The sequence below is a fragment of the Myxine glutinosa genome, chromosome 4, assembly GCF_964187855.1.
Source record: "Myxine glutinosa chromosome 4, kmMyxGlut1.1, whole genome shotgun sequence".
Lineage (NCBI taxonomy): Eukaryota > Metazoa > Chordata > Myxini > Myxiniformes > Myxinidae > Myxine > Myxine glutinosa.
In genome coordinates this window covers 76,500,586-76,522,226 of record NC_136264.1, presented here as the reverse complement: position 1 = coordinate 76,522,226, position 21,641 = coordinate 76,500,586, and the positions used below count along the sequence as shown (strand labels likewise).

Here is a 21,641-nt window from a genome sequence, read left to right as displayed (position 1 = left end):
TGAGGTCGATCCTCAGCACGGACTTGGGCAGGTGAGGTCGATCCTCAGCACGGACTTGGGCAGGTGAGGTCGATCCTCAGCACGGACTTGGGCAGGTGAGGTCGATCCTCAGCACGGACTTGGGCAGGTGAGGTCGATCCTCAGCACGGACTTGGGCAGGTGAGGTCGATCCTCAGCACGGACTTGGGCAGGTGAGGTCGATCCTCAGCACGGACTTGGGCAGGTGAGGTCGATCCTCAGCACGGACTTGGGCAGGTGAGGTCGTGCACACGTGCACCGAGAGGGAGTCCGGCAGCCAGCAGAGAGCAATGAATCTGTGCAGATCGAGCAAAGGCCAAGGTCAAGAGGATAATGCAGGTACATGTGAGTGAAACCGGCAGAGAGAGAAAATAATGCACAGAGGCCTGTGAGAGTTCGGTCGAGAGCGGATGCTCACGTGCTGAATCAACCCGGCAAAAAGAGAGGCCGGCCAAGACAAAGAATCAAGTCTGCAAGGCCTTTTGTCAGTGCCCTGGTGAGGGTCTGGCCTAGAGCGAATGCACGTGCTCTACCAACAGAGTCCAAAAGCCAAGAGAGCGTATCATGCACATGTGGAGAGGGGCAGGGAGAGAGAATGAACACGTCTACAATGGCCTTTTGTCCACCCTCACCGAGGGTGGGGGAATGTTTGAGGGTGTCCTGGCTCCTGATTGGTGGAGCCCATTACTCCGCCCCACAAACTCCCCCGGAGTTCCTCAGGCCCTGATTGGTGGAGTGTCACTTCCCCTGCCCCCACAAACTCTCTCAAAGGAACTTTTACCTGGTGCTTGGATGTTGTGCCTTTGAGCCTGTGTGCATTGCTTGGCAAATTATCCCTGATGAGGGGAGGACATGTGTTTCCCTCCCCGACGCGTAGACATACTAACCCGAAATAAGGGGAAGGGGGCTAAGATAATGCGATGCTATAAAATAACTATTCTAAGGGACCTGTATGGTGGTTGCCATTACTTCTCAGCGGTTTCTCAAAACCGCAAATATATATATATATATATATATATATATATATATATATATATATATATATATATATATATATATATATATATATATATATATATATCTATATTATAATAGCCGTAGATGATTCTGTCTGTCTGTCTATCTGTTGGGTGTCTGTCCGGGGTGTGGCTTACTCGGTTTGCAGAGTAGCTCCACCCATAGCTCCACCCATTCTGGGAGTGGCTATAAACAAATATCCACCATTTTATTAACTCGCATAGCTTTGAGTCCTGTTTTGTAGGCCCGTGGTGTCTTGCTCTCCCCCAGTTTTATTTCAAATCAAATTCGATAAATCATTTCATTTTTCACAGTCGCTAACATAGTTTTAGACTCGGTTGAAAAAAAACGGGAAGAAAATCCAATGAAAGTTGCCGTTTATAGAACGAAATGAATTCTCAAAGGCCTGTAACTTCAAGGCCATTGAGTCTCTCTCACGCCTTTATCTCCAATCTAACTCACCATATGATTTCATTTTTATCGATGGTTTTACTTTTAGACTCGGTGTCAGCAATAATTGAGAACAATCCACACACGCGGGAAAATGCAGAGATATATTTTTTAAAATCGCGTCATGGTGTATCATACACCGCCCAACATGACACCGCCGGCAATGTGTCGATATATATTAAAAATTCGCTTTTGCTTTTCCGTTATGATATATTACTATTTCGTTTGATGATAGTCGTCACAAAAACGTCAACAATGATGCCGACATATATTTCTTCGTTTTTATTTCATTCAACATATTAGCCGGAAGTAAAATATGTTTCAGGAAATTACCGAGAGATATTTCTTCGTTTTTTTTATTAGTTATGTGCGCATACACTTTAAATAGGTTTATTTGAAATCTTTAATTTTCCACAAACATTCCACACACGCGGGAAAATGCAGAGATATATTTTTTAAAATCGCGTCATGGTGTATCATACACCGCCCAACATGACACCGACGGCAATGTGTCGATATCTATTTTAAATTCGATATATCATTTCATTTTTCACAGTCGCTAACATAGTTTTAGACTCGGTTGAAAAAAAACGAGAAGAAAATCCGATGAAAGTTGCCGTTTATAGAACGAAATGAATTCTCAAATGCCTGTAACTTCAAGGCCATTGAGTCTCTCTCACGCCTTTATCTCCAATATAACTCACCATCATGGTTTTAGACTCGGTGTCAGCAACGCGGGAAAACGCAGAGATATATTTTTAAAAATACACCATATCACCGCCCAACAGCCAACAAGTATCATACACCGCCCAACATGACACAGACGTCAACATTTCGACATTATCGCTTTTTCTTTAAACCGAGCCGAACCGAATAAACCGAGTGAATTCACCGTTTACCTTTGGTGACAGTCGTCACAAAACGACATATATTTCTTCGTTTTTATTTCATTCAACATTTTTAGCCGGAAGTAAAATTACCGAGAAATTACCGAGTTCAGGAAATTACCGAGACATATTTCTTCGTTTTTTTATTTATTAGTTATTTGCGCATACACTTTAAATAGGTCTATTTGAAATATTAAATTTTCACAATGTAATTTACTTGCCATTTGTCATTTGATAATTATGAGACACTTCCTATTGAGGATCGTGACAATTCATGCGGTGCGTGGAAACTTCCATTTCCAAAATGGATGAAGAACGCAGACCTGAACAGGATGCAGCTAGAAAACGAATGAGAAGGGCGAACGAGTCCGTCGTCGAACGTCAATGCAGACTTGAACAGGATGCAGCCAGAAAACGAATGAGACGGGAGAACGAGTCCGTCGACGAACGTCAATGCAGACTTGAACAGGTTGCAGCAAGAAAACGAATGAGACAGGAGAACGAGACAGTTGAGGAACGTGAACACCGACTCGCACAGGATGCTGCTGCAACAACGATGAGGAGGGAGAACGAGACCCTCGACGAACGTGAACACAGACTCGCACAGGATGCTGCTGCAACAACGATGAGGATGGAGAACGAGACCCTCGACGAACGTGAACACAGACTCGCTCAGGATGCTGCTGCAACAACGATGAGGAGGGAGAACGAGACCCTCGACGAACGTGAACACAGACTCGCACAGGATGCTGCTGCAACAACGATGAGGAGGGAGAACGAGACCCTCGACGAACGTGAACACACTCGCACAGGATGCTGCTGCAACAACGATGAGGAGGGAGAACGAGACCCTCGACGAACGTGAACACAGACTCGCACAGGATGCTGCTGCAACAACGATGAGGTGCGAGAACGAGACCGTCGATGAACGCCAACACAGACTCGCACGGCATGCTGAGCAACAAAGACGTTGGAGTGCTCAGCAAACATATACAACCGCAGCCATAATGGATCCGGCCGAAGTATCCGATAATATTGTTCAAGAGCATAAATGCGGTCCAATGACGTCACCATGTGTGTACTGTTCTGCACACCATTTCACAAATGAATCAACAGGACAAGGGGATGGATTTACACTGTGTTGTTCCAAGGGAAAAGTTAAATTGCCTCCACTATTTGCCGTACCTGCTCGACTGCAACAACTTTATCAGGGTGACGATGGAAAATGTCGCAACTTCCGAGACAATATCCGGAATTACAATTCGGCATTAGCTTTTGCATCAATGGGTGCTCAGATCTCATCTCCTCCAGGAAATGGACCATACTGTTTCAAAATCCACGGTCAAATTTACCATCGCTGTGGTCCATTACATCCATCACATGTACATGAACAAGCACAATTTGCACAATTATTTATTTTGGATACAGCTCAAGCTACAAAGGAACGTATGAATCGACCTGAGAATCACAGATGTTTGCAAGAATTGATGGCAGAACTGCACAACATACTATCTGACGTTAATCCTTATGTCACATGTTACAAGACTATGTTCGAGCGTGAACAGGAAGAAATCAGGAAAGCTGTCCTTGAAGATCGCCTCCCTTCTACCTTGGAAATGCATTTTCGTCGACTGTGTGCAGACGACCAAAGACGTTACAACATACCAACTGCTGATGAAATTGCTGCTGTCTTCGTTAGTGGACAAGATGGTGAACCACCTGCAAACAGGGATTTCCAGGTTCATTTGCATGACCAGGGCTTACACAATCTCTCTCCACTTTCCTCTCACATTGATCCCATGACATATCCCATTCTCTTTCCACATGGCGAGCCTGGATGGATGATAAACATGCCTCACCAGCGACAGACTGCGGTTCGAAACAAGGTAACTCATCGTGAATTCTATGCCTACCGACTGGCTATTCGAAATGAATTCAGCACTATCCATTCTTCGGGGAAATTGTTCCAGCAGTATGTTGTCGACGGTTATTGCAAGGCAGAAGCAAATCGACTGCAATACTTCAAACAAAATCAGGAAACCCTTAGAGCCATGGAATACAGAGGACTACTGGACCACGTCCAGAACGTTGCTGCTGATAACCAACATCCTGTCGGTCGTATCGTCATTTTGCCGTCGAGTTTTGCAGGGAGTCCCAGAGCTATGCAGCAGAACTACCAAGATGCTATGGCCATTGTTCGCAAATTCGGAAAACCAGATCTTTTCATCACGTTCACGTGTAATCCAAAATGGACAGAGATACAAGAAAACATCGGCCAACACCAACGAGCTGAAGGCAGACCAGATTTAGTGGCACGCGTGTTTCATCTGAAATTAAAAGAGTTAATCGACGATATAACGAAGAAGCACGTGTTGGGCAAAGTACGTGCATTTCTCTACGTCGTCGAGTATCAGAAGCGTGGCCTACCGCATGCCCACATATTACTCATGCTGTGCCAAGAAGATAAAATTTGTACCGCTGAAGACATTGACAGAATTGTTTCCGCACAAATTCCTAATTCAAATGAGTCACCAGAGATCCATTCCTTGGTGAAGTCTCACATGATACATGGTCCGTGTGGCAATTTAAATCGCCATTCGATTTGTGTGAAAGATGGAGTGTGCAGTAAAGGCTTTCCAAAAGCGTATGCTGCAGAGACACTTGCGAGCATAGATGGCTATGCCCTTTACAAGCGTCCCCCAAATGGACCCACCATAACCGTTCATGGAACCGATGTTGATTGCCAATATGTCGTCCCATTCAATGCTTATTTACTGAAGAAGTACAGAGCACACATCAACATTGAGGTTTGCGCAAGCATAAAGAGTATAAAGTACTTATTTAAATATGTGTACAAGGGACATGACTGTGCCAGCATCGAAATTCGAGAGCGCGGGAGAGTGGAGGTGGACGAAATAAAGACCTATTTGGACTGTAGATATGTCAGTGCCCCAGAGGCAGCATGGAGATTGATGGAATTTGAAATGCACAAACAGTCCCATTCCATCACCAGACTTGCGGTACACTTACCTGAATTGCAGACTGTTGTGTTCAGGGATGGTAACGAGGAAGAAGCCATTGTACGACATAGGGGTACAACACTTACAGCTTGGTTTCAGTTAAACCAGAGAGACCCTGAGGCACGAAGTTATCTGTACCATGACATTCCAAAATATTACGTATTTGAAGATGGACAAAAGACATGGAAACTTCGACGCCGGGGCGGCAACAAGGTTATCGGACGCATGGTTTCGGCAAGCCCTATGGACATTGAGCGCTTTCATCTTCGTGTACTCCTGCTGCACTGCCCTGGTAAAACATCATTTGAAGATCTCAGAACCGTAGATGGAGCAGTTTGTGAAACATACAAGGATGCAGCCAGGAAATTACATTTAACAGAAGATGATACAGAATGGGACAGGTCCTTAGCTGATGGAGTTATCTTTGCCATGCCACAACAATTGAGATCTCTTTTTGCAACCCTATGCATATTCTGCACACCAACAGACACGTCGGCACTGTGGGAAAAATATAAAAACGACCTTTGCGAAGATTTTGTGCACAGCGGCCATATCTTGGAACAAAGTATTTTCATGGCATTGCGAGAAATACAGTCCTTCCTCCTAAGACATGGACAGACCTTGGAAGCATTTCAGTTACCAGTACCTCCAGACACTGTTGAAGATCTTTCGAGCGATGATTATCAGTATGTACCGGGAGATGAACATGAAAAAGGTGAAAACAACAGACAACTACTAAATGATGACCAAATCAAAATTGTAGATGAGGTCCTACAGGCCGTTCATTGTAGGGACCAGTACACAGGCAACCGGTTGTTTTTCGTTGATGGACCGAGCGGAAGTGGCAAGACCTTTCTCTATAATACGCTTCTGCACATCTTGCAAGGCCAGTGTCGTTTGGTTCTTCCAATGGCGTACTCGGGCATTGCAGCAACATTGCTAGCAGGGGGCCGTACATCGCACCATCGATTTAAATTGCCAGTGCCCATTTTGGAAAACTCCACATGCAACATATCACCTACGAGTAAAGATGCAGATACTCTAAGGAAGGCCAACCTATTCATTTGGGATGAAGCACCTATGGCTCCAGCATATGCTTTAGCGGCTGTTGATCGATGTCTCCGGGATGTAACCAGCAACAACATTCCTTTTGGTGGAAAGGTCTTACTTCTTGGTGGGGACTTCAGGCAGGTTTTGCCCGTTGTACCTCGCGCTGCACCTGCAGCAATCATCGCCACATGCATCAAGCGTAGCAAGTTGTGGCCAAAGTTCAAACTGCTGAACTTAAAATCAAACATGAGAGCTAATGATGACGAAGAATTCTCAAAATGGTTACTGTCGGTTGGAAATGGGACTGTGGAAACAATTCCTGACTCAGATTTAATACGACTGCCTGATCGTATCTGTGTAGAAGACAACATGTCTTTAGCAGAGGCTGTTTTTGGTAATTTGAACGAAATCCATTCAAACTATGATGCGCTGGCACAACGAGCCGTGTTGTGTCCAAAGAATGAATCCACATTTGTGATCAACGATGAGATACTGGATGCATTTCCTGGGGAAGAAAAGACGTACTTCAGCGCTGATTCCATTGTCTGTGATGACCCTGAAGAGGCACTAAATTATCCTATGGAATTCCTAAATCAATTAACTCCTTCTGGAATGCCATTGCACAAACTTCGTCTCAAAGATGGTGCTGTCATCATGTTACTCCGTAACTTTGATCCGAAACAGGGACTGTGCAATGGTGCAAGATTGGTTGTTAAAAGATTGTTGCCAAACATAATAGATGGAGAAATAATTTCTGGCAGTCACAAAGGAACACGCACATTTTTACCCAGGATTAGTATTGCACCTTCCGATACAACACTACCATTCGTACTCAAACGCCATCAATTTCCAGTTCGTGTGGCATTCTCTTTCTCAATAAACAAGAGTCAAGGTCAAACATTACACAAAGTTGGGATTTACCTACCAGAACCCGTCTTCAGCCATGGCCAATTATATGTTGCATTGTCGCGTGCTAAACGATTTGAGGATGTCAAGGTAAAGGTAGTCAGTAATGGCCAACAGGGAAAAATTGATGGCCGCAGTGGAATCTTCACCCGTAATGTTGTTTACCCGGAGGTCCTGCAGTGACACCATTCAGGCAACAAAAGGAGGTCACGAAGGAAAATAGTTAATTACTCCGACACATTTAGTTGCGGTGATTGAAAAATCACCGGACTATTGTTGCTGTTTTGATGCTTTTTACTGCTGTTTTGATGCTTTTTCACTGCTGTTTTGATGCTTTTTCAGTGCTGTTTTTTCACAGCTGTTCTGATGCTTTTTCACTGCTGTTTTGATGCTTTTTCACTGCTGTTTTGATGCTTTTTCAGCTGTTTTGATGCTTTTTCACTGCTGTTTTGACGCTTTCCACTGTTGTTTTGATGCTTTTTCACTGCTGTTTTGATGTTGTTTCACAGCTGTTCTGTTGCTTTTTTGCCGTTTTGCCTAAAAATCTCATTTCAAAAAAAAAAATTCCAAAAAAATCTCACAATGATGACATATAATTCAACGAAAACGTTGAAGCAACCGCATAATATTACGGTGTTGTTTAACTCTGAGTGAGAATAGTTCTAAATTTTTAAAACTTTCTTCTGATATTTGTGATTTCTTTCAAACAAACTGTATTTCCCATCTACACGGGCATGTATGTATTCCTATTAACGTTATGTAAAGTACATAAATTGTGTGGATTACATCATTTGTGGATGTGATCAATTATTGCCAGTAACCATTTTATATAACTGAATGTGCAGGTGCAGCATCTAACTCAATATGTCGAAATGTCACACACATCCATGCCCGTGGGATTCCCACGGGTGACCCCGCTAGTCTATCTATAATTCCAGTAATCTCTGTTTGTACGTTTGTACGTTTGTACGTTTGTACGTTTGTACGTTTGTTTGTCTGTGACCGCTGTTTCTCGACAACTACCGGTCCGATATACTTGAAACTTGCCAGGTATATTGCTGGGGACCCGAGGATGTGCCTTTTCAAGGTTTGCAATTAATCGGACAAGTACTTACCGAGCTATGGCGATTTAGCCGTTCGCCGTTCGCTTTGGCTTTGCGAATGGACCAAACCATTCATGTAAATAGAGGGGGGGGGGTGTTCTGTGGTCGTTCGCTTTGGCTTTGCGAATGGACCAAACCATTCATCTAAATAGAGGGGGGGGGGGGTTCTGTGGTCGTTCGCTTTGGCTTTGCGAATGGACCAAACCATTCATGTAAATAGAGGGGGGGGTTCTGTGGTCGTTGCGAATGGACCAAACCATTCATGTAAATAGAGGGAGGGGGGTTCTGTGGTCGTTACTGCCACGTGGTTTCAAAGTTTTTTTTTGTTGTTGTTGTTTGCACGCATGTTTTTTTGCACCCACGTACGGGCACGCCCTAGGATGTTTACACACACACACCCCTACACAAATTTTTTTTTTTTTTTTTTTTGGCAAGGAACGGGCACCCACGTACGGGCACGTCCTAGCTTATATATAGTACGGGCATGCCCTAGTATCTATAATTCCAGTAATCTCTGTGTGTGTGTGTATGCGACCGCTGTTTCTCGACAACTACCGGTCCGATATACTTGAAACTTGCCAGGTATATTGCTGGGGACCCGAGGATGTGCCTTTTCAAGGTTTCATATTAATCGGACAATTACTTACCGAGCTATGTCCAAAAAACGATTCAACCAATCAGAGAGCAGCGAGCTATCGCGTGTGCCGAACGTGGCGAACACACTCTGCCTCGGACGGCACATTTGAGAGCGTATTCATTTATTTCACGTTGGCAAACTATGTTGCCGCTATGTTGGCGTTAAACTATGTTTTAAAACTAATTAAAACCATTTCATGTAAATAGAGGGGGGGGGGATTGTCACTGTACTCGCAAGCCGTTCGCCGTTCGCTTTGGCGTTGCGAATGGACCAAAACATTTCATGGACCAAACCATTTCATGTAAAGCGTTCGCCGTTCGCTTTGGCGTTGTGAATGGACCAAAACATTTCATGGACCAAACCATTTCATGTAAATAGAGGGGGGGGATATAATTTTAGATATATATAGTACGGGCATGCCCTAGTATATATATATATGATATTGTGAGGATATATATATTTGGATATATATATATTTGGATATATATATATATTTGGATATATATATATATATATATTATATATATATATATATATATATATATATATATATATATATATATATATATATATATATATCGATATATACATATACATATACATATACACACACATACATTGTCACGCAACTCCAATTAACATCAGAGTTGCGGAGGGCCGATTACGAGGCTTTAAACTCCCGAGGCGAAAACTCAATACGGATTCCAATCAAAGCGCGCAGGATGGAGGGAAACGACGAGAACCCCGCAGTCTTACAAACACCAGGAAACTGCGTTCAGATATATACAGAAAAAATATAAGGATTTATTAAATAAAAGCAAGGACAGAAAAAGCACGCGCCGGTAATGAGTATCCTAATCGGGACGTCCCCATACGACTGATATCAATTACAAATGAGGGAATCTGAATTAAGGAAAATAAAATGTCTCCATGTACAGTGTAACCGCAGAGCTCAGCTTATCTGGCTCTAGTCGTTTTCGTGGCTGCCGTCCAACACCGCTCCTTTCGGCCCGATCGCACACCACGAGGTCCCTCGCTCCAAGTCCACAAGGCCTCCAACGCACCAAAAGCACCACGCGTCGTCTATCTTCAACACGAGCACAACCTCAGAACCAGGACGAATGGCGAAAAATGGGAAGAGGGCGCAAGTGCGACTGCGCGCTATGGCCAAGTCCGAGTTCGCTCTCTCCAGACTCTTCCGAACTGAACTGCACTGCGGGACTGCTCAACTCAACTCCCTCAACTCGCCTGGCAGCCAACTGCCGAAAATGGCGTCCGGTGCTCGATAGTATCTCTGCTGATGACGTCACATTGGCGCACTCCTCAGCCAATCAGAGCCTCCCACAACTCGCCGGCTCGCCCAGGTCACGCCCTCTGCGTCGCTCCAACCCCCCCCCCCCCATTTGTGGTCACCAGTCATAGCATGTGCTATGCCAGGTTCGTAGGCCTTGCGGAGGTGTAAACGGTGGTCGCCGATTGTGGCGGTGTACCAGCCCGATTTCCCGTTTGTTCTCTTCCAAAGTAATGTCGGGGGGAATGAATTATTTAATATTGCGCTTGGGACCTAACTAAGTGTTTATGTGGTTTGCAGTTCCATAATGGACAAGCGTTTGATGACCAGGTGAGACTCACAGGGTCGTTATCTTTTAATCCCTATCTAACTATCACACAAATCTCCTGGTAGATCCACAATTAAACGTCTTAGCCTGACAAACGCCTAAACATAAAGAACTTATTGCATGTAGAGTCCCTATCACAACAGTCGAATACCTACCTATACAGATCTACCTAGCTCTAGATTTTTCTCTACCCCCAGACATAACTATATATATATATATTGTTGCGGAAGCGGAGTACGGCGCTTGGGGGGGGGGGGGGGGTTAGTCCCCCTTCTATTTTCACTGGCCGTCTCCGCTCCTGAAGCTGCTCAGCTCCCTCCAGGGAGGCAGGTGAGCAACCTCGTCCGAGACCGCGGACAAGATGTTAATTGCCGAGCGGATTAGCAGCCGCGGCTCGAACCGTTAACAGAAACTAACCCGATTCTGAACGTTGGCCAAATCGTGCCACAGGTATTCAATTGGGAAAAGACAAGGACGAACGGATGTGAGGAAACCAGAAGGTAAGGAAGAACAAATATAATTTATTACTAATATTTACACAACAAAAGAACCAAGGAGAAGGAAAGAAACGAAAATAATTTACAGAAGGATGGAAGGATCAGAAGGACACAGAGCAATTCTAACTTACCTATGCAGTCTTACTTAAACCCAGGACAACCTAAAAGACGGACGACAGTCAGACTTACACGGGGAATGATGATAGGAATGGCTGGAAGGGGAGGAAGGTTCAGCTGGAGTTTTGCTCCCGCCCGGGACGTCGGGCTCGACCTTGACGGCCACCGATGCCACCGATCCCACAGCAATCTGGTTCCCGCTTAGCAGCAGGTCGACGCTGCGTGTCACAGGGGGGCCGGACTACGGTGGTCTCAAAGCTGCGGTTGGTTCAGCTGCGGTGGACTCAAAGCTGCTGTTTGTTCACTCAACTCTCTCAGTGCTCACTCCTCCACTGGACTCAACACAGCTCCTCCTCCACTGAACTCAACTCTGCTGCTCCTCCTCCACTGAACTGAGGTGGGGGGCGCCGCGTGACGGGTTTTATAGCGCCACACCCTGGAACGTTCGCGAAACTGCCCGATCGTTCTCTCTCCGCCCTCTCAAGCCAAACCCCTCGTGCTTGGTTGGTTGATTGGGGCTGGCTCACTCCTCCTCCTGATGACGATGGGCGGGCCACGCCCTTCTTCCCCAAGTTAGAGCACATGGCAATGGCGGCGAATGCAGTTGGTAATGCAGGCAATGCAATTGAAAGGGGATTCTACCTTATTTCAATTTGATGCAATGCAGAGTCAACTAATGGGAAACACAGCCTTAAACTAATACACATAATAAGGAAATAACTATTTAGAAGGGTATATGGTGGCCTACGTGCATGTATATGGACTAACTAAGAGGTCGACCTTTGACCTTTACACTACGGAGGTATTTACAAGGAATCATTACATTTTACAGAGGGTGATATTTACAACAATTACACAGGATTCTCAAATCCGCAACAATATATATATATATATATATATATATATATATATATATATATATATATATATATATATATATATGTATGTATGTATGTATGTATGTATGTATATATGTATGTATATGTATGTATATATATATATATATATATATATATATTGTTATGGATCTCGACGTCGGCCCCTTTTCCCCTTACCAAGGGGGGATTAATCCCCTTGTCTGCAACTGACCGACGTAAGTCCGGGGGTCCCAACGCTCTTTCCGGTCGGGAGCAGCCAGGGTATTTGGTCAACGAAAAGTCCCAAGGACCTGAGTGCCACTCCTGACCGCGAAGCAGGGGAGGGACTCCCGCTTGAACCACGGTTTTAGATATTCTAATTGCCGAGCGGTTTTTAGCAGCCCGCGGTTCGAGCCATTAACAAAGACTAACCCGATTCCGAAGCGTTGGCCGAAATCGCGCCACAGGTATTCAATGGGGGAAATGACAAAGACTATCGGATGTGGAAGAAGAAGCCAAAGTAAGGAGGAACAGGAATTTATTAACCAATTATGTACACAATCAAAGAAACCAAGGGAGAAGGAAAGATACGAAAATAATTACAGAAGGAGAAGAAGACAGTGCAATTCTAGCTTATCTTCAGGCTTAACTTATTCCCAAGACAGAACAAACAAGATTTTTTTTATTGTGTTGTATTGTATCGTAAATTGTGTGAATTATTGCTTTAGTCTGGACCCTCCTGCCTCCAGTGTTGTATAAAGGTCAAAGGGCGTTCCCGTAGTTAATTCCATAAAGCATACACGTTAGCCAATCATAGATTGCCCCCCTTGTTGGTAGTTACATCTTTATTATGTGTATTAGGGTAAGGCCTTGTCTTCCATTAAGATGACACTCCATTGCACCAAGTGAAATAAGATAGATCCCCCTTCAGTCCTATTCCCAAAACCTCCATTTCCAACTGCGTCATTGCCAAGCCTCAATTGCCAGCTACATCCCCTCCAAGCCTCCATTGCCAACTGCACTGGGCAGTTTGCCAGGTTTGCTACAGCTGTGGTTGTTGATTTCGCCCCAAAACCACCATTGAACGTGTGCTCGGGTCGGGGAAGAAAGGCGTGTCTCCACCTCGTCATAGAGGGGAGGAGTGAGTCAGCCACACTCAACCAACCACGAACCAGGGGTTGGACTTGGAGAGGGTGTGGAGAGAAACATCAAGGAGGTTCGCGAAGGTTCAGGGGCGTGGCATATATAACCCGCAGAAGATGCCCCCACCTCAGATGAGTCCTGGAAAAAGCACGTGACGTCCACACAGCAGCAACAACAGCAGCAGCCACAGCAGCTTCAGCCACAGCAGCTTGGGGCCTTGATGGCAGTTCTTGAGCAGGGCCGCGAAGGAACGGCGGCTGCTAAACGCGCCGATCGTGCTGCAGTACCCGTGGACCTTCCTCTCCCTCCAGCCATCCACCTCCGGCCAGTCCTATCATCATTCCCGCGTGAGTCTGTCTTTTGTTTGTTCTGTCCTGGGTTAATTAAGACTGTAGGTAAGCTAGCGTTGCACTGTGTCTCTAATATCTTCTGTAAATTATTTTATTATCGTTCCTTCTCCTTGGTTACTTTTGGTTGTAAATAGTAAATAAATTATATTCGTATTCCCTACTTCTGTTTTCTTCTTCTTCACATCCTGTCGCTTTTGTCTTTTCCATATTGAATATCTGTGGCGCGATCCGGCCAACGTTCGGGAATCGGGTTAGTCGGGGTAACTGTTCGGCCGCGGTGCCATCCGCTCGGCAAACCAACATCCTTATCCGCGGTCCGTAACTATATATATATATATATATATATATATATATATATATATATATATATATATATATATATATATATACACAGTGGAACCTTGACTTACGAGTGCACCAACTTACGAGTTTTTCGAGATACGAGCCGTCGCTCGGGTGGTTTATTGCTTTGAGATGCGAGCCGAGATTTGAGTTACGAGCTTTCGCCACCCGCCACCAGGTGGGTTCCGGTCACGTGGTTATCTTGCCGTGCAAGTATCTCTGCCGTATATCGCTGCATTTTTGTTTTCGCATGTTGGTTATTTTGAGTTTACGCCACCCGCCACCAGGTGGGTTCCGGTCACGTGGTTAGCTTGCCGTGCAAGTACAGTATCTCTGCCGTATATCGCTGCATTTTTGTGTTCGCATGCTGGTTATTGTGAGTTTACGCCACCCGCCACCAGGTGGGTTCCGGTCACGTGGTTATCTTGCCGTGCAAGTACAGTATCTCTGCCGTATATCGCTGCATTTTTGCTTTCGCATGCTGGTTATTGTGAGTTTACGCCACCCGCCACCAGGTGGGTTCCGGTCACGTGGTTATCTTGCCGTGCAAGTATAGTATCTCTGCTGTATACCGCTGCTGTTTTGTTTTTGTTTTCGCATGTTGGTTATTTTGGAGCTTACGCCAGCCGCCACCAGGTGGGTTCCGGTCACGTGGTTATCTTGCCGTGCAAGCATATCTGCCGTACACCGCTGCTGTTTTGTTTTTGTTTTCGCATGTTGGTTATTTTGAAGGTTATTTTGAAGAAGAGGATGATGTGCTTGGATATAAAACACGCAATCGTCGAAAAACATGAGCGAGGTGTGCGTGTTGTCGACTTGGTGAGGCGGATGTGAAGGCAGCTGAAGATTTTATTATAACTTTTGCCGAACTGATAGAAGCCGAACGATACATCCCCCAGCAAATCTTCAACTGTGACGAGACAGGGCTCTTCTGGAAAAAGATGCCAAGGAGGACGTATATAACGGCAGAGGAGAAGAGCATGCCAGGCCACAACTTGTTCAGAGTGCCGGCGATAGCTCACCTTCTCTTTGTGGAAGACACGGTGAGATCCTTAACATCCAACAACTAATGGGACGCAAACGGGGCGCCCAGTTTAGCGGTACACACATTGATGAATCACCCTGCCTGTGAAACACCGACATGACAGGTTATAGCTGGGTCGGGATTCAAACCCAGGCTGGACAGTTTAGAGTCAAGTGTGCGTACCTCCAGTCCAGGCCATCCTGCCAACTTGTATGCTGCATACAGGTGAAATATAAAGCGCGAGATATTTTTATATATACTGCATATTTAAAAAAAAATTGGTGTGGTTTTTGGCGGGCTGGAACGGATTAATAGCATTTCAATGCATTTTAATGGGGAAATTTAATTTGAGAAACGAGCAAATTGAGTTACGAGCTCGGTCACAGAACGAATTAAACTCGTAAGTCAAGGTTCCACTGTATATATATATATATATATACAGTGGGGAGAACAAGTATTGGATACACTGCCGATTTTGCAGGTTTTCCCACTTACAAAGCACGTCAAGGTCTGTAATTTTTATCATAGGTACACTTCAACTGTGGAAGACGGAATCTAAAACAAACATCCTGAAAATCACATTGTATGATTTTTAAGTAATTAATTTGCATTTTATTGCATGAAATAAGTATTTGATACATCAGAAAAACAGAACTTAATATTTGGTACAGAAACCTTTGTTTGCAATTACAGAGATCAGACGTTTCCTGTAGTTCTTAACCAGGTTTGCACACACTGCAGCAGGGATTTTGGCCCACTCCTCCATACAGATCTTCACCAGATCCTTCAGGTTTCGGGGCTGTCGCTGTGCAACACAGACTTTCAGCTCCCTCCAAAGATTTTCTATTGGGTTCAGGTCTGGAGACTGGCTAGGCCACTCCAGGACCTTGAGATGCTTCGTACGGAGCCACTCCTTAGTTGCCCTGGCTGTGTGTTTCGGGTCGTTGTCATGCTGGAAGACCCAGCCACGCCCCATCTTCAATGCTCTTATTGAGGGAAGGAGATTGTTGGCCAAGATCTCGCGATACATGGCCCCATCCATCCTCCCCTCAATACGGTGCAGTCGTCCTGTCCCCTTTGCAGAAAAGCATCCCCAAAGAATGATGTTTCCACCTCCATGCTTCACGGTTGGGATGGTGTTCTTGGGGTTGTACTCATCCTTCTTCTTCCTCCAAACACGGCGAGTGGAGTTTAAACCAAAAAGCTCTATTTTGGTCTCATCAGACCACATGACCTTCTCCCATTCCTCCTCTGGATCATCCAGATGGTCATTGGCAAACTTCAGACGGGCCTGGACATGCGCTGGCTTGAGCAGAGGGACCTTGCGTGCGCTGCAGGATTTTAATCCATGACGGCGTAGTGTGTTACTTATGGTTTTCTTTGATACTGTGGTCCCAGCTCTCTTCAGGTCATTGACCAGGTCCTGCCGTGTAGTTCTGGGCTGATCCCTCACCTTTCTCATGATCATTGAGGCTCCACGAGGTGAGATCTTGCATGGAGCCCCAGACCGAGGGAGATTGACTGTCATCTTGACCTTCTTCCATTTTCTAATAATTGCGCCAACAGTTGTTGCCTTCTCACCAAGCTGCTTGCCTATTGTCCTGTAGCCCATCCCAGCCTTGTGCAGGTCTACAAATTTGTCCCTGATGTCCTTAGACAGCTCTCTGGTCTTGCCCATTGTGGAGAGGTTGGAGTCTGATTGATTGAGTGTGGACAGGTCTGGAGACGGCTTTGCGGTCGGTCATTGCGGTCTTTGTGGTGGGAGACGGTCTGGAGACGTCTTTTATGCAGATAACGAGTTCAAACAGGTGCAGTTAATACAGGTAATGAGTGGAGAATGGGAGGGCTTCTTAATGAAAAAACTAACAGGTCTGTGAGAGCCGGAATTCTTACTGGTTGGTAGGTGATCAAATACTTATTTCATGCAATAAAATGCAAATTAATTACTTAAAAATCATACAATGTGATTTTCAGGATTTTTGTTTTAGATTCCGTCTTCCACAGTTGAAGTGTACCTATGATAAAAATTACAGACCTTTACGTGCTTTGTAAGTGGGAAAACCTGCAAAATCGGCAGTGTATCAAATACTTGTTCTCCCCACTGCGCGCGCGCGCGCACACACACACACACACACACACACACACACACACACACACACACACACACACACACACACACACACATGGTGAAACCTTGACTTACGAGTTTTCCGAGATACGGGCAGTCTGCGGTTAAAACTGCCCGCAGTCGGGCGTTTTTTTTGCTTTGTGATGCGAGCCGAGATCTGAGTTACGAGCTTACGCCACCCGCCACTAGGTGGCCCAACGAGCGTTCAGGTCACGTGGTTAGCTTGCCATGCAAGCATCTCTGCCGTTTATCGCTGCTGCTTTGTTTTCGCATTTTTGTTATTTTGGAAAATTTCTTAGTTTTAACCATGGGTCCTAAGAAATTGAGTGCCAAGGGCAGTGCTGAGAAGAAGAAGAGGATGATGTGCTTGGATATAAAACACGCAATCGTCGATATATAAAATATATAAAATTTTATATATTTTAAGCCTTTAAAAACCCTCCCCATACTCTTATGAACCCTTTCTACACTCTTAAACACACTTTTGAGACGCATCCTTATTCCTTAGTCCTTACGTATTAGAAAAATATTTGTACGTGTATATATAGCTGTACAGTACATTGATGCAAGTTCTTTTATAATTGCAATTAATTAACAAATAAACATACACATATGATCATGGAACTACACAAGTACAGTACAACAAAGTATTTACATTGATGCAAATTGTGTTTTTGAAAGCAAAAGGCAATAATTGACAAAAGTGCCTTTAATCAAACCTGAGGCCTAAGCATAAAGAAGTCTTCATGAGCTATTCAAAATAGAGATGATGATTAATTTTGAAAATTAATAAATGTATTAGCTTCCTCTTGCATATGCAGCAGCTTCCTGATGGTTAATTTGTAGGAAGCAGTGGGGGGTGGAGAGGAGGTGAGGAGGGTGGTTATTCCTGATCTGATGCAGTGATGAAGCAGATATCTCGTCTGTATCAAAAGGTAATGACCGAAAAATCCCATCCTCCACAACCTCGGTCATTCATGTTACTCAGCGACTTAATTTAATTGCAGCTTTAGACAACATCATCGAAATCGTCATCATGATCATGTGTCTCTAAGTTGTAAACATAAGTTATTGTAAATTAGAGGTTACCCAAAGTATGATGACTCTTAAAACCATATTGATCATTAAACTGCAGGACACAGTTTGGCATCAACCTTGCAAATTACTTAAAGTAGCGAAGAACCGTCCAAGAACCCTCCTTACGGATGGGTTAATTACCCCCAGAATCATGGACAAGTTAATTACCCCCAGAATACGGGACTTTCAAAATGCGCGATTCTTTGTCTACTCATTTATAATGCGTATTTTATTTCGATTTACTGTAATATTCTTTTAATATAGGTTTTAATTAATGTTATATTTTTATTTATATTATTATTAATTTTTTAGGCGAGAAAATGCTTATTTTACCGCAAAAATAATTAAAATCTAAAAAAATAAAAATACCTATAGGTCGCAGAATCCCGCGATATAATGAAAAATCCGATATATAATTTTACATATACTAGCGAGAAAAACCCGCGATGTACCGAAGCCGCGAAAAGTGAAGCGCGATATAGCGAGGGATGACTGTATAGTATATATATATATATATATATATATATATATATATATATATATATATATATATATATATATATATTGTTACGGATTCGTCACTTCCGTTGTTGTGGTTCTCATCCACTAAACATTTTTGGTTCCATGTACTATTATTGTTATTCCCTGTGTGTCGCAAGAGGTGACTAACAGGGTTGGCGGCAGGAAGGACATCCGGCCATAAAACATTGCTTCAAAAAGGGGACCACAGTGCCCAAAAAAGGCCAACCCCTGCTCTGCGGGGAAAAATGGCCTCTAAAGGTGGTTCTTCTTTCTTCTGTACTATTATTGTTATCGTTTAAGTGAATTGGAGATCTGTTTTCAAAAGGTAAAATAAATTGATGTTTTCAAAGAAACCGGAAACCGGATCGAAAACCAGAAGAAGAGGAAGAAGAAGGAAAAAAAGGAGGCGGAGCGAGTGAGGTCGGAGAAGGAGCCGAGCTGCTTGGAAGTCTTGAGCAAACGCTGGCGAACGGGGGTTACGAGTGAACTTTGGGTTTCCTGCGAAAGGGATTCCTGCGACAGAGTTGTTATCGCTGTGACAGATAAACCTGCGTGACAAGTTTTGTGGTTGATTCCGAAGAGAATCATTGGAGTGCCGTTATGTCTCAAGAGCGGACTGTCAGCCATTTTGCCTCGCACCTGATTTTGCATCGCTCCAGGTTTTTCACCTCGCTCCAACCATTTCAATGCATCCAGACGTTAGCCTGGTTTGTGTGTGTAACATGGATTTTGAGTGGGAATTTGCGGTTCGCCGTCTGTGAGCTGTTGAACGTCCATACCCAAAGGTGTGATTTCCCAGTCGCCTCTTGAGGGTACCTTTGCCCATCTTTGGCGGTGCGACTGTCAACCGAACGGAATTCTGGTCTCGATGCAACATCGTTTTGACGATCACTGGAGCGTGGATCGACTTTGGTTTGAAGCTGGGACAGAGACATTGGGAATGTTCTTTTCGCTCACTTGGAGCACAGTGAGTTATATTGTACGAAACTGATGGTACCATCATAGGAATTATATATTGGCTGTACAATTGATTGATATTGTTATTGCTGTTATTCTTGTGTGACCTTAATACTGTTGCGGATATGGGATTTGGCCTCCATATCCGCTTGTAAATATTCCCCTATTTCCCCAGTACTCCCCAACTATCCCCAATCCCCCATTCCCTAGTCCCATTGTCTGTAAACAACACTCTGTAGAACCGACCTTCCCCTTTTTCCCCCATTAAATGTCGTGCCCAGGTCCACCGCATCTCACGTAGACAACTTTCGGACATCTTGCTAGTTATTCTTAGTCTATGTCAGTTAAGGACTCGTTTCCATTAATTCTGACTCTTCGTTGCACCAGAATGTCAGTAGTGAGTTTAGGACCTCCCCATACCTCCTCCCATCTTCCTCATGAAACAATAACAACAACAACAACTACAACAACAGCGCGCGGGGAGTGCACGTCCTCACTCCGGCTTGGTTAGCCGCCATTGACCATGCGCTCCGACGGGGTTACCACGAAGGGGCTCACTGTCAGCTCCTCGTCAAGGGCGGAGCCCGGTAACCCCCCCGCACCCAATAAGAAGGGCGGACCGATTCCATCTGGGGCGGAGCTAACTAGCCGAGGGCGTGTCACTCCCCGCCGGATATACGCAGCGACTTACCGGACGTGACGTGAGATGCGCCCCGAGCTTGGAGAAAGAACGTCACCTTCCGAGCGCTGAGAGACTTCCCTGCATCTTTCGGACCGTGTGGATCCTGTCCCTGAGCCAAGAGTGCACCTTGTGCTGTCCACCGACTACCTGCCTTTCCATGCCATCAATCCCCGTGTGAGTCAGTCTTGTCCCGTTTATCTGTCGTCTGTCGGGGCTAAGATAAGACCGTGTTTAAGTGCCCACCTTTCTATGCTGTCTCTCTTGTCTTTGTAATCTAACCTTCCGCAATATTATAACCTCCTCCGGAGGTCTTGAGAACCGTACCCCTGGTGTCGTGTCCTTTTAACCCAGCCGTTGTGTCCTTTCCTCAATTGATTTAGCGTAGCGCGACTCGGCCAAGGTTCGAGTATAATCGGGTAACTTGTGCGAACACGGCGGCCATTCCGCTCGGCCCAGCATAACATCTTAATAAGTCGTGTCCGTAACAATACAATACTTGTTTGATGGTAACAATTGGTGTGGTTTCACCATTAATCTTTGACACACGGAATAACACATCTTTCTGTCGTGACTCCTCTCAGGGCTCGGAGGTACACCGTGACCGGGGTTTGGGGAGGAGCACGTAACAGAAATTGGGGGCCCGTCCGGGATAGAATTCCCTAACATTTCCAAAATTCCCAAATTTGGAATTTTCTAACATTCCCAAATTTTTCAAAAAATTTGAATTTTTTTTGTGTGTGAAGGTTAACAGGTGCTAACTGATAGTCACCATGGTGTTTGACGCAGATAAGTTTGCGGCATCCCCTAATGAGGCACAGTTCCAGGCGTTAAAAAGATCGAAACTCATGATGTTGCCCAAATATTTTAACTTGGAGGTCCGAGTTAGTATGAAGAAAGCAGAGATGCAGACATTGGTGGTGGAGTCTCTAGTGGGACAACGAACATGGGAAGAGGTAGCCTTGGATTGGTTACCAGAGGAAAAAGGAAATGTGGAGCTCCGGAAAATGGAGATGCAACTGCAGAGCCAGGAAAGGCTAGAAGAGCAGAGGAAAGGAGAGCTGAAAAGGAACTCGAGGAGAGAAGAGCAGAGGAAAGGAGAGCTAAAGAAGAGCAGAGGAAAGGAGAGCTGAAAGGGAGTTAAAGGAACGTGACGTGGAGTATCAGAAGGAACTTAAACTCAGAGCTGGAATTACTGGGAGAACGGAGAGAAGTAGTATTCATGCCGGCTAGTTCGACAA

At 44.8% G+C, this 21,641-nt stretch overlaps 1 protein-coding gene across 5 annotated transcripts in view; it reads left to right on the top strand.

Annotated features, from left to right (window-relative positions):
• The window catches only part of LOC137425908 (putative E3 ubiquitin-protein ligase makorin-1), a 117,540-nt gene that overhangs the window by 4,882 nt on the left and 91,017 nt on the right, over window positions 1–21,641 (top strand). The window contains exon 2 of one of the 5 annotated variants that reach the window (XM_078776005.1): window positions 18,902–19,022. The exons of 3 other annotated variants lie outside the window; for them this stretch is intronic. The gene's annotated coding sequence lies outside the window, so the exon portion shown is untranslated. Of the gene's footprint in view, window positions 1–14,912; window positions 15,057–18,901; window positions 19,023–21,641 lie in introns of those variants that run through there. One more of the 5 variants, XM_078776006.1, reaches the window with a different exon arrangement.